Here is a 14,936-nt window from a genome sequence, read left to right on the forward strand (position 1 = left end):
GATCTTAGTAAATAAAGCAAAGAGCGATCAAGGATGACACCCAGCATCCATTCTCTGGCCTCCGTGGGCTCGCAGACACACATACATGGCCACACAACTGCATCCCATACACATGCTTCCACAAACATGCCAAAATACATGTGCATACCCCATACACATACACAATAAGAAAAAGAGATAAATTACTAGCTCGTTAAAAACACAGTTGATAAAGGAATGGAGGAGAAGCAGTCAAAAAAAAAGAACATCCTTTTTTTAAAAATTTTATGGCACAATTCCATGATTCCATGGATTATAGTCAGACATGCATGAAGCATATGAAGGAAGTCCGCTCAGTGAGCTGGTGGTGATTATCTCTGTGAGTTGGGATTTGGGGTGAACTTGCTCTTCCTTGCTCACAATTTTCTTGCTTTAAATTTTATAGTGGATTAAGAAATCAGGAAACCTCAACACAATAAATACAAAAACAAAAGGAAAGGTGAAGTGGCACTGTATTGTCATCAGGGCAGACTCTTCCCAATGACCACATGTATGTCTTAGCTCTGTCACTCAAGGCTGTGACCCTGAGCCAATTACCTCACCTTTGTGCTCAGGCTCCCGTATGTAAAGTAGAGATGCTAATATAATCCCTACTTTATTGCACTCCTAAAAAAACAAAAAAAAAATGAGAACTAAAAGTAAGGCTTTCATAAAGGCTTCTGGAACAATGAAAATGCTATATGAAAGGCTGGTTTGTAGCTGAAGTTTTCCTGGTCCTGCCTGGCCCATGGTCAGGACAAATCTCTCTCACCCGCCAGTCCCGCAGCCAAGTAAACACACAGAGATGCTTATATTATTTATAAACTGTATGGCTGTGGCAGGCTTTTTGCTATCTGTTCTTGTATTTTTTTTTTTTTTTTTTTTTTTTTTTGGTTTTTCGAGACAGGGTTTCTCTTGTAGCTTTGCGCCTTTCCTGGGACTCGCTTGGTAGCCCAGGCTGGCCTCGAACTCACAGAGATCCGCCTGGCTCTGCCTCCCGAGTGCTGGGATTAAAGGCGTGCGCCACCACCGCCCGGCCTGTTCTTGTATTTTAAATTAACCCATTTCAATAAATCTATACCTTGCCATGTGGCTCGTGGCTTACTGGTATCATCATGCTTCTCCTCGTGGTGGCTGGCGGCATCTCTCTGCCTCAGCCTTCCACTCACTCCCCAGCATTCTACTTTCTCTTGTCCCACCTACACTATACTTCCTGCCTGGCTACTGGCCAATCAGTGTTTTATTTATCAATCAATCATAGCAACACTGTTTGGCTTAATTCTTTTATAATTAATTGGGAAAGTATCTGAAGGTCTTAGATACTGTAGCCTTTGGGAGCCCATTCAGACACTGCTTTTCCACTCTTTGGGCAAAAACTTTTACTTCCAGTAATAAAGAAAGAAGAGGGAGAAGGAGCAGAATGAACAAGAAGAAACAGAAAAAACAAAAAAAACAAAAAACAAAAAACAAAGCCACCTCCAAAGTTCCACCTAGACACTTGTGGTACTGCGTAGGGTAAGCCTGACCGGTGTCCCTCTGCCCTCAGTGTCTCAATGTTCTGAAGACTTCTCCTCCCAGCTTTCTGGCCACCTGAGTTCTTCAAGAAACACTCAAGTTCAAGTTACTAATCCATGTTTTCTAATTGTGATTCAATTGGTAAAACAGTACATGTCACATTTCCTAGACACCAGATTAAAAAATAATTTTAATTAGTCATAATTGAGAATATACACACACCATTCCGAAACTATCTCCATTGGAGTTTGCTTCCAAGTATGATGCATGTGACATTAGTGCCAATTCCTATTAACTGTGCAATGCTGTGTGCTGACACCCACGACACATTTCCCAGAATTCAGTCACAAAAATACTTCTAATTAGCCATAAATGAAAATGTACACACATTTCCAATAGCCACGGCTTCTATCGAAGTTCACATCAGAGAAAGCTCAGACTGTTGCCACTAAACTGCCTTGTTTCAATTCCAACAACTCCGATTTCTGAAATGCTTAGAAACTTGACTCTTTCAACCTTGCTTGGTAAACAGATCTGAGGTAGATCTATTTCAGTCCAAGCCCTTTATTTGATATATGTGCACTCTTGAGCCCAACTAAAATGCATACCCTAGCCATTTCAAAGGCAGTGATAAAATTACTTGGTTAAATATTTTGGCTAGATTTCCTGTTGTCAGAGGTCTGGCCTTTGTATCTGTAGCTTCTGCATTTGTATGTGGCAATTGGGGCCGGATTAAATGGCATCGCATGATCCAGCCTCCCTAAGAGCCATGTCCCATGGGGAGGGCCCTGGGTACCCATCACTACTGCAAGCCAGACCGACGACGACGAAGAATTCAAACCTCAATAACACCCTTTCAATCTCCAGACCTTTAACTTTCCTTCAGAATGTTGGCTTTAAACCTCTTAGATGAGCACAGCTCATCAAGCATCTCATTCTGCTCAAAGGGTGGAGTGAAATCTCAATAGTAACAATTCAGAAATTACAACTAAAATTCAGAAACTTGGGGTTGTGGAGCATTTGAGTCTGCTCTTCAGTTTTTTATATAAACTCTCATCCATTTCAGGACAGGCTTTGTCTTCCTCTGACACATTTGAGTAACAAACCCTCCAGTTCTGTGGCCACAGTCTATGCATGGGACAACACAGTGAAAGAGGGGTTTTATGTCGGCAGAGAGAAAACGGCCTATTAAACTTCACTTACTTTCACCCCCTTTAAAAACTCATTAAACAGGATTCTGCCTTTTTACTTGCCGAAGTGTTTAAAACCCTTTTTAATGAAAAATTCTAATCCGATATAATCACGCCATAAGTACTCTCTTTCTGTTCTAAGAGGAAACAGTGTTAAATTTTAATGCATACCTCTGGCAAGCTATAATAAAAGTGTTCAGTCAGTTTTAAATCCGATTAGTGTAACTGTTACAGATTAGAGAAAAACTCCAAGAGATTGGAACAAGTCTCCAACTCAAGGGACCTAAGTTAGGGACCTGATCGTGCTTAGACTCAAAGGGAACATCAAGTATCTTGAATGCTGTTCACTCAAAATTTGTTCAGCAGTTGCTAACAGAAGCAAGGAGCTGGGCAAGGTATTACAGAGGGGCACACAGGCCTTCAAACAGGACAGGTGGAGCAGAACGTTGCCTGAGCTAAGCCAGCAAGAACAAGGCAGGAAGATTCAGAAAAGGCAAAGTCGGCCAGGGAGAGAACCACTGAGGCTTTTGGGGAAGCCGCTGCCAGCAAAGTCCTTAAGGGTTGGGCAGAATGCCATAGGTATGTGGATGAAGACATACTTGCTAGGTTCAGAAAGTATGTAAGATTTTCCAGACTTCAGACTTAGGAAGCAAGTCATTATTATAGAGGTTAGGAAGGGACAGGAACATGCTTGCCAGACAGTGCTGTAGCAGAAACTGGTCCATCTGATTCCCAGTTGATCCCACAGCAGCCCATCGAGAGAATTATTATCCTAATTTCATAGAAGACAAACACTGAATCTTGGGGATTGCAAAACTTGCTTAAGGTGAAGCTGGAGAGATGGCTCTGTGGTTAAGAGCACTGGCTGTTCTTCTAGAGGACCTGGATTCAATTTCTAGCACCTCCATGGCCACTCACAACCATCTGTAATTCCAGTTCCAGGGGATCTGATGCCTTTATATCTGGCCTCTGAAGACATCAGGCATCACATGGTACACAGACATACATGCAGACAAAACATAGATACACATAAAGATAACATAAAGTAAAGCAACTTGCTTAATGTCAAAGAGCAAGCAGCGGATGCCTCAGAAGAAACGTGGCTGCGGCGCTCAGTGTGCAGGCTCAGGAACTCCTCCAGCTCCACGCTTCTGCTAGGCATAGTTGAGGTGCAGCTGGCTCTCAAACCTTACTGACTACCTGACTTAGGAAGGAAATTTCTGAGCCAGGCATGGGAGCACACATCTTTAATCCCAGCACTCAGGAGGCAGAAGCAGGAGGATCTCCAAGTACAAGGGCAGGTCTACAGAGTGAGTTCCAGGACAGCCAGAGCTACATAGAGAAACCTTGCCTCAAAAAAAGAAAAGAAAGAAAGAGAAGGAGGAGGAGGAGGAGGAGGAGGAGGAGGAGGAGGAGGAGGAAGAGGAGGAGGAAGAGGAGGAGGAGAAGGAGGAGGAGAAGGAGGAGGAGAAGGAGAAGAAGAAGAAGGAGGAGGAGGAGGAGGAGGAGGAGGAGGAGGAGAAGGAGAAGGAGAAGAAGAAGAAGAAGAAGAAGAAGAAGAAGAAGAAGAAGAAGAAGAAGAAGAAGAAGAAGAAGAAGAAGAAGAAGCTGTTTAGAAGTTTACCTCGTTGTTTCTTAGTAGCTATGTAGAGCAGGTATACCTAGGCCTCCTAAGACGATACTCGTCTATACATCTTTATGTGTTTGTATTTGTGAGATCACTCAGCCCTGCCTCACTCTGCCTTCCTGCACAACCGAAGTAATGCAAGAATGGGGGTAGACATCTAAACCTAGAGAGGACCTGCCAGAGTCCTCACTGAGCACCCGAACGCACTAACCCAGCGGTACTAATGCCCACCCATCCTAGGTGAGAGCCATTGAGCCGGCTGTTCTCAAAACCAGGTGACTTGACATGAATTCCCAACTCAGTCACTAACTAGCTGTGTAATTCCAAACAAACTACCCTCTCTGGGGCCCATTTTATCATCTGTAAGTTGAAAATGATCAGACCCGTTTTCCGTTTCCGGGTTATTGTGAAAATCAAACGAACAGATCTGTAACGTTTTCTGCGTTGTTATCGCGTTGGTACATCTGGATTTGCAAGCATGTGGCTCTTGCATACATATCTTTAGTGACTACACATAGGAAACATTCAATGATCTGTGCTTGTTCACAGACTTTCTGCAGCCTTTTGAGCGTGCCCCAATCAGTGTCGAGGGGCTCTGACAGACGCACTCTACAGAGGAAAGCATTTGCCCTTGCTGCCTCCCCAATCTGGGTACATTTTAAAGGCATAAGTCTTCATGAATCATGGCTGGGTGGGGCTATGTGGGCCTCAAAATGAGACATGGTAGTCATTCCCCCATATTCCTTCTCACGTTCTCCTTTTTCTACTTCCAAACCACAGTGCTCACCCACACCTCTTCAAGGAGACACTACTTAAACCTTAGATCAGTTGATGGTCTCTCCAGGATGAAGGACACCTTTAACTACCTCAAAAACAAAAAAAAAGTACCTTCATCTATATATTCATAGACAAAGGCTCCTCTTAGCCTTAACCTAAGGAGCCTCTTTCCAGTGAACAGTGGTCAAGGCGAATTCATGACTGACCAAGGTGCTGAGCATAAGTGATGGATGAGCGCTCATTCCTAAACAGGATCTTTAAAGCCTCCACCTTAAGAACCGAGAAACATGGCAGAGGGGAGGTGGAAAGTGAAGAGCCAGAACATTGGGAGAACTGTGAAAAGCCATCTTGTGGGCAAGACGCAGTTGTTACCACCAGGACCTCAACAGCACACTGGGGCTGCACAAGAATGGGCCAAGCAGCCCATCAGTCGGGGTCAGGGTGCTGTACTTTTCACCGCTTAACTATTTGGTTCGGATGAACTCAGGGAGAAGGGAAGCCATTGACTTCAGGTGTATACTGCCTGGTAACCCCACCAGACTCCGACTCCAGCAGATAATTCCAATCCAATGGTCACGCAGATGGTCCTGGCTAGATAGACTAAATGGGTCACAAAATCGAAAGCCATGAGTCCTGGAAAGGGACTGGGGGAGGTTGGCGGGCAGGAATGGGAAGGAGATAAAAGAAGGTAGGGGAAAGCGAGAAGTGACAATACATTATATACATGTACGAAGCTGTCAAATACAAAATTAATTAGTAAAAATACATATATCCTCATGAATGAGGAGAAAAAAAATCCTTATTAAAAAAGAACTGGGGAAGATAACAAAAAAGGTAAAAAGTTCAAATCCCTATAAGAGAAAAGATTCACTGCCCTCCTCCAAAAAAACTTTTTAATTAAAAAAAAAAAAAAGGAATTCATGAATGCAGGAAGAAGTTAAAACAAAGCTGCAGGCCCTCAGAAACAGCAATCAGCAACCCCACGCGCGCGGCCCATATTTGATTTTTATTTTGCATGAAGTATTTTTGTATCTGCTTTGCCTAAATTTGGCCTCTTACCAAAACCTAATGACGCTACTTTATGTTAAGCTTTTCGAAGGATCTAAACTTAAAGCTAGAAAGAAAGAAGGGGGAAAAAACCTGTTAATTTATCTTGCAGGGAAAGGTGTTATAATTTGAATGAAAAGCAGCATGCAGACAGATAAAAGGAGCCGGCACAAAGCTCGGGCAATCAGGAACTTTTTTTTTTTTTTTTTTACCTACAGGCTGAGAAATTGTCTCTAGTGTTGTCTGATGTTATTACCAATGCCTATTTTCACTTGTGCATTAGTTTCCAGCATAATTGTGTGAAGAGTTGAGTCCTCTCTGCAGATTTACTATTTTAATAAGCTCACCAAGCCGAAACACCATATGTGTTGATAGTGCTACTTATACTGCATTAAGCAAACAAATCAAATCATTTTCTTTAAAATGCTGAGGAACCTAATTTGACCTTTCTCCAGCCATGGTCAGCTCTGAAATGAACTCTTACGGCAGTCCTTTCTCTGACCTTTCCATCTTCAGCCTCTCTTTCTGGAAGGATCTCACAGACTGTGAACTTAACCACCCTTGCCCTACTCAGGTCATGGGTAGCATAGGGCAACTATAAGCCCTGCCTATGAACATTCATTCACAGCCACCAAAGCTAGGTTCAGTTACCAAAAAGGCGATCTAGTTCTCACTGTGGGTTTAAATTAATCTGGACTAAATAGACTATAGCTGGATTGAGACAGGCATTGAGCTCAGGAGGCTAAGAGGATCCCAAGTCTGAAGCAATCCTGGGCTGCAGATCAAGAACCTGACTCAATAAAACAATACAAAGCAAAACTAGAGACCAAGTGCTTACTTGCCCAAGCAAGGGCGCCATCATTGACGTAGGTAAATTCAAATTGACAATGAGTTCAACATGGAAGCAGAAAGGGCAGTGAGTCTGCTCTCAGCAGGTCCCTTCATCCCCTCCATTCATTTTACAAAATAATAGTGGTTTTAAAAATGTAGGTTCAGTTGTAGGGGAAAAAATGAAAAACACACACAAAAATAAAGCAAATTATAGTCCTGCCTCTCAGAAGTAACCTTTGTTCTTGACTTTAGTCTTTGTCCTAGGCTTCTTCTATGAATATTTTAATAGTCCAATACTAACAACCTGATAATTCCTAAATGTTTTTCACTTAATACCTTATTAATTAACTCTTTCTGTGTCATCAAATATTCTTCAATTTCAGTCGGCCTTGAGTAGCTCTACTGTAGTCCGTGAGAAACATGGTCCCTACAGTTGGGCATGTAGTTGCCTCCACCATCCAGTTAAGACAATGATGAGTTTACACAGCAGTAAATTATTTCTTAATGCCAAAGCCTAGCTACACTGGTTAATTTTCATTGTTAGCCTGATTGGCTGTGGAAATGCTGAGGCTACATACCCCTGGGGTGTGATTTTGACAGAATTTCCAGAGTAGCTTAACTGGAGAAAGAAGATCTACTCTAAATATGAGTGGCATCTCCCAAGGGCAGGGGGTCCTGGACTGAATTTTTAAAAGGAGGAAACAAGCTAAGCAGCACACACACACACACACACACACACACACACACACACCCGATTGATGATGCAATATAACCGTCTTACTCACACACCTCGTCCTCGTCCACCATGCCTCCCGCCATGATGAGCCACACCCCTTCGTGTACTATCCGCAAATGTAAGTCCTTCTTTTCTTAATTTGTTTCTGCCATGTATTTAGTCACAACAATTAGAAAAATCACGAGGTCAGCCAACACTCCTGAGCAGACATTTGAAAATCTCGTAAAGCCTCTGAAGCCTGTACATCCACTAACACTCACGTTACCGTTTACTTCCACTTAACTTTAAGGGTACAGTCCACGTAAATAGGAACACATACTCTATACCTTTAATAAAGTCCATAGAAATAATAGCCTCTACATCAATTAACAGGGTTTTTTTCCCGTAATTCTATATGAGCATTCCACATATTTGTGGCTGTAACATCATAAATATGGTATGAAATAATATACACACTTAAGAAGCATTGCAGTTATGTTGACCTAACATAAAGAAAAATCTCATTTCTTGATTGATTCATTCAACAAATAGTTCTGGAGCAGCTGTTGTGTTCCTTGCCAACCAGTTGATCAATAATAAGAAATTCTAATGAATCCATCCTGAAGTAATTGTACAAGACTGAGCAAAATGCATAGGGATTTATGCAGTTCTGTTCTGTGGCCCTTAGGTATCAGTTATGCAAATGGCTCACATTGATAATTGTTGTAGGATATTATATTAAGATGTGTTTCATTTATTTATGCTATGGAACATTTGTTTAATGATGCAAAGATGTGTTGCATTCTTTTATGTTGCATTTAAGTTTGTGAAGCTGTGTTACTGTGCCTGTCTAAAACACCTGATTGGTCTAATAAAGAGCTGAATGAACAATATCAAGGCAGGAGAAAGGATAGGCGGGGTTATCAGGCAGAGAGAAGAAATAGGAGGAGAAATCTGGGAGAAGGAGGAGATCAAGGATCGAAAGAACAAGGAGAGGAGGACTCTAAGGGCCAGCCACACAGTCAGCCACAGAGTAAGAGTAAAAGTAAGATACACTGAAGTAAGAAAAATAAAAAGCCCAGAGGCAAAAAGTAGATGGGGTAATTTAAGTTGAGACAAACTGGCTAGAAGTAAGCCAAGCTAAGGCTGGGCATTTATAAAAATAAGTCTCCATGTGTATTTATGTGGGAGCTGGGAGGTGGGCCCTCAAAAAGAGCAAAGAGTAAAAGAGCAAAAGGAGAAAAAAAAACAGATAAGTGAATAAAAAGTTGCATTCATAGTGTGTAAGGGTCCCATCACCTCCATCATGAAGTTTCAGGACAGACCCATCAGCATGCACCAATGCCTCCTCTACGCAGCCTCACACTCCATTTTCTTTATTTTACATGTATCCTCAGCCTTTATTTTCTTCCCCAGTCTTTACAGCATCCCTCCCTTTCTAGCCTCAGGTCTTCAGAGGTTCAGTTCTAAACCCAGGGCTCCACACTTCCACCTCCCAGGCTTCAAAAACTCTCCTTGACTCCCATCAGACTAAACAATGGCCTTCTCCTACTTGGCACTTCAAAGAACACTCAAAATCGGCCTCGAAATCTTCCTGGACTGGTTGGAAGGCAAAGCAGATTTCCAAAGCGCCCATCTCAGCAGCATGTCATTCCCCATGGAAAGTGGATTTGGATATAGATAGTGTTGTTACATATGTATGAGAATATGTTTCACTTATTCACCTGCCTTTTTTCAGCCTGATTGTGAGCCCCTAAAGACTGAGAACATGTTTTCTCTGGGCTCTGTAATGATCCCACCCCCACAGAGTCCTACTGCTAAATGTTGGTGCCTCCTTTCTTAAGGCAGCTATGGCTAATTACACTGAAAGTAGCTGGGCCTGAGCATTTGAGTTTTAAGGTTGGGAGGTGACAGGAGAGGTGACCTAGTCTACCATTCTGTTTTGAGCTCACATTTGTTCTTTACTGAGTGCTACACTGTGCTGAGTTCTTTATACGAATTGTGTGAAATTCACCAAAGCATACCGGCAGGAGCTTTAACTCTAACAACTTGTGAGTGCCTCAAAGCTCTTCTTGTGTCTTTTTTTTTTTTTTTTTTTTTGGTTTTTTGAGACAGGGTTTCTCTGTGTAGCTTTGCGCCTTTCCTGGGACTCACTTGGTAGCCCAGGCTGGCCTCGAACTCACAGAGATCCACCTGGCTCTGCCTCCCAAGTGCTGGGATTAAAGGCGTGCGCCACCACCGCCCGGCATGTCTTTTAATAATAAAGCACACATATTTGAGAATAACTCAACCAGGGTCAGGGCTCGGGGAAGACAGGCATGCACAGGACAAAATTTAAGGAGGCACTCAATGTCAGGATTGTGCAGGTGCCTCCTTAAATGTTCCTTCCTTAGTGTCTCTCTGCCCTCATCCCAGTTCTGGCCCTACCCCAGATCTTACTGGTGCTGGATAGGGCTGTAAAAAAATCTATGTATCTAATATTTTCACAATCCCATAAGATAGATGTGGAAGTGGAGATTGAGTAATGCACCCAAATTCCCAGCATTAGTGAGTAACAGGGATGGATTTATATCCAGTCATCTTAATGAGAACTAAAAATAGCTGTGTTAATATAACACTGGTCCCTGAACTCTATTCTTCTGGTCCTTGATACAACAGAGTGGCCCCAATACTAAGAATATAAGGTTTTGGGTGAAAAAAATGCTGATTAGTCCCCAGTTACAAAGATAATAATTTTTAAGTATTTGAATTAAACATATCTAGAAGGTACCTTTCTGTAACTCTTAACCTGAATAGATGGTGTTTTTACAAATTAACGTCCGTGCATGGAGCAGGAGCAGTTGATCACACACAAGGTGAAGGTAGATAAGTAGTTTCTAAAGGGTGGGAGGAAAAGTATATTGATGGATACCAAGTCATCGCTGGCTAAAAATAAGAAGCTTTGGTATGGTTTAGCACAGTAGAGTGACCATAAATAACAGTTGTTATACACCATATGACTCAAACAAGTGAAAAAAGGGTTTCAAGCACTTCCTCCAAGAAGAAGCAGTAGCTAAGTTTGAGGAGACTGAATTAACCTGATTTAAAGTGCACACATTGGGAGCCCATTAATAGGTATTATGTCAATGTTCCAATATGTCAGTAAAAAATAAATGAATAAAATGAATATTGATATGCATGAGTCGAAGTCAAATTTCAAAAATAAATGAATATAGATATGCCTGAGTCAAAGTCAAATTTTCAAACCATCAAGAAGAAATGAAAGGTAACAACTACAGATGCAATTCTGTGTTTTCAGATGGTTCCCTGTCTATCAAAGTCACAAACGCAAGGATCTGCTTAGCCCCAACGGTGGCTGACTTTGTAGGAGATTCTTCTAATTTTAGCAGATCCTACCTCTTACAGATATAGATAACTGTCTTCATGTGGGATCTACCGCTTCACGGGATGCTAGGTTGCTGCTGTATCCGTGGGACAGCTTTGCTCCACCAAAGCATTGTTTCTCAGCAGGAGCATCCGACTTTCTAGTAATTCAGTATGATGGATCATCTTCACTGTAGACTTGACTGGACTTAGGATCACTGTGAAAGAACACTTCTGTGGGGGTGTTTCCAGGAAGATTTCATTAAGAAGTGAAAACCCAACCTGAGTGTAGATGGTACCATTGCTGTGGGATATTCTGTATGGCAAATGTGTTGCTGATTAGTCAATAAATAAAACACTGATTGGCCATTGGCTAGGCAGGAAGTGTAGGCGGGACAAGGAGGAGAATAAAGCTGGGAAGTGGAAGACTGAGTCAGAGAGACACTGTCAGCTGCCAAGATGAGAAACAGCTTCTGATGTGAAGATGCTGGTAAGCCACGAGCCATGTGGCAAGGTATAGGTTTATAGAAATGGATTAATTTAAGCTATAAGAACAGTTAGCAAGAAGCCTGCCACGGCCATACAGTTTGTAACCAATATAAGTCTCTGTGTTTACTTGGTTGGGTCTGAGCTGCTGTGGGACTGGTGGGTGACAGAGATTTGTCCTGACTGTGGGCCAGGCAGGAAAACTCTAGCTACATACCATCCCATGGGCTGGGGTAGCAGACTGAATGAAAAAGAGAAAGTGAGCTGAGTAATAGGCCTCATCTCCCTCTGCTTCCTGACTGTGGACACAATATGAACCCGCCTCTTGTTCCTGCCACCATGCCTTCCCCATCATGATGAACCATATTCCTTCTGTAACTGTAAACCAGAAAAACCCTTTCCCCTTTAAGTTGCTGCTTCTCCAATTTTCTGTCACAGCAAGGAGAATCATAACTAATAAACGTATTAACTGATACTGTAGAAAGTTGATAATACTTGCTTCTCCAAAATTCGAAGATTCAGCTTAATTATACTTCTTTTGTCATCATAGGTACAGCCTGGATTAAGTTTCCTAAACTTTGACTCTTAGAAATGAATATGGTTGATCCAGATCATCTTTTCCAGCTAGGCCAAGGTCCAAGGTGACCCACCATCTGTCTATAGTCAATTTCAATTAAGGCTCCGCCACTCACTGGAAGTTCAGGGCAGATTCGTATGAAATCACATGATCAGAAGAATTAAATGAATAAAACTGAGGGTTGAGCATGATGGCACATGCCTATAATCCCAATTCTCTAGAAGTTGGGGCAGGAGGATTATGAGTAGCCAGTCTGACTATATAGCAAGACCCTATCTAGACAGAGGGAAAGAAGTAGAAAGAGGAACATCTTTACACTGGAATGAAGGATCTCAGGATCAGTGTGGGGATAGGGAGCTCTTTGTAAATGAGTTAGCCATAAATTGATTTTTAAAAACTCCACAATGGCTTTTATTCTTTAAATCAACCCACAACCCAAACTACCCGGAACAACAGGAAAAGGTGAGGCAGTTCAGAAAGTATCTCCCTCAGGAACATGCTGAAGAGGGCTTCCATGGGAGCAACTGCCTTGAAGTTGTTCCCCTGATGTGAACTAGTGAAACTGGTAAATCATACATTTGTTTAATATATTTGTCACATCAGCATCCCAGTGTAGAGCTGATAGACAGTGTTTGAAACCCGGCCATACCCAGCCATTTTTTAAAGATTTATTTCATGTTTTATATGTAGGTGTGTTTTGATCATATGTTTGTTTGTGCACCACATTCGTGCCTGGTGGCCCATGGAGGACAAAAGAGAGCACGGGATTCCCCAAAACTGGAAGAGCAGATAGTTTTGATCCACAGTGTGGAGGCTGAGAACCGAACCCATGTCCTCTGGAAGAGCAGGAAGGGCCCTTAACCACTGAGCTGTCTCTCCAGCCTGCTTCTAGTCATCTTTGGCCTAGTCAGATTTTCCCTATCTCTCCATGGATTGGCAATACACCCAGTCCACTCTTTCTCATTTTACTAATTCAAAACCGGCACACCCTGCAGCTGCTGGCCACAACAGGACTTAATAATCAACAGTCCCATAAGCTGTCCTACATGTGAGTCTTCTTTAATCCACAATAGCTGAGGGAGAGCCTAATGAATGAAATCTGAGGACACTCTCAGTGGTCTTCAGTCTCTCCCACCAGCAGGGTGAGCTCTTTGCCACCTTGAGACTTCCCACCAATCTGTCAGCTCCCTTAACCCTTGAGTCACAGATTTCCTCTGTTCGTGTATCTTAGGTTCTCATCCACATGGTATCACTTAACTGAAGCATCCCAACTTGATCATCAGCACCACCCCATCCCTACACACACACACACACACACACACACACACACACACACACACACACACACACACATCACATCACAAATGCACTGCCTGGGTTCTGCTAACATACTGAAAGGCATGCTTAAAGTCATTCTCAAGTGACTTTAAGGCTAAATCAGAAAAGGCCATGTGGTGGTTTAAATAGGAACGGCTCCCATAGGCTCATATATTTGAATACTTGCACATTAGGGGGGTGGCTCTACTTGACAGGGAACAGGAGGTATAGAGTTGTTAGAGTGGGTGTGGCCTTGTTGAAGGAAGTGTGTCACTGGGGGTGGGCTTTGGGATTTCAAATGCTCAAGCCAGGCCCAGTGGTGCTCTCTTTTCCTGCTGCATGCCCATATAGATGTAGCATTCTCAGCTCCTTCTCCAGCACCATGTCTGCCTGCTTGCTGCCATTCTTCCTGCCATGCTGAAAATGTACTGAACCTCTGAGACTGTAAGCAAGCTCCAATTAAATGCTTTCCTTAATAAGAGTTGCCGTGGTCATGGTGTCTCTTCACAGCACTGACTAAGACAAGCCATAGCAATAGAAATCACAACAGACCTCAATCTTAAAAGTGTGTCAAGAAATTCACAGACACACCTGACAAGCCTTTCCAGTTAGACCGATCATTTGCAACATCTGCCTAAGACTATATCTGAATACATTTACATATGATTCATGCCTTCTCAGAATAACCATTTCCGAAGACTTGGATTTTGACTGTTTAATTACGATCATCACCATGCAACATTTAATTCTGCACACTCATCAGGTAATAAGTGAACAGAACACTATAAACTGTTGAGGAATATCACAATCTTGTAATATTTACCTTTTGTATGTTTGCTTTTTAACCCATTTTTCTGTTCCATGGAACAGATATGAGCCAGTGTAGTAAGGCAAGATGGAAAGAGAGCCCACAGAACTTCTTTGGGGCAGTGCTTTTTACTATGTAGACTTGGGGATTACTTACCTGCTTTATCCTGAATAAGTTCATCTTGTAACTTTTCAAAAGACTTATCCACAAAGTGTGTAAAGAATGGGCAACGTGAACACTTATCAAGTACTCAACATATCATATTACAAATACTTTTAGAAATGTAAAACCTTGGTGTGGAAGCTGAAAATTACTACAGAATACACAAACCTGCTGTGAGATGCGACCCACCTAGAAAAACTAAATTCTCAAGAGTCCCATATCAGAGTAGAGTAAATTACAATAAATTGACTAAATTCAAATTTTAGTAGTTTCATCATTGTGGGTGTGTTTCTCATTCACTGGCTGTGTGCAGCTTCAGTGTCTCATGGGTTGGAGTTGACAGATGCACTCTCTTCTACGAACTGCCCTCTGCAACAGGCAGTGTCTTTGGCCCCCAGCCAAGTAAAACTGAGTTGAGGGTCTCACACTGGTAAGTACACCTCAGTGTGGGAAGTGACACACGCACCTCTACTCACAGCCAGCTACAAAAACTCATGAACGCT

Source organism: Peromyscus californicus, unplaced genomic scaffold, assembly GCF_007827085.1.
Source record: "Peromyscus californicus insignis strain IS unplaced genomic scaffold, ASM782708v3 Scaffold_15__1_contigs__length_86483966, whole genome shotgun sequence".
Taxonomy (NCBI): domain Eukaryota; kingdom Metazoa; phylum Chordata; class Mammalia; order Rodentia; family Cricetidae; genus Peromyscus; species Peromyscus californicus.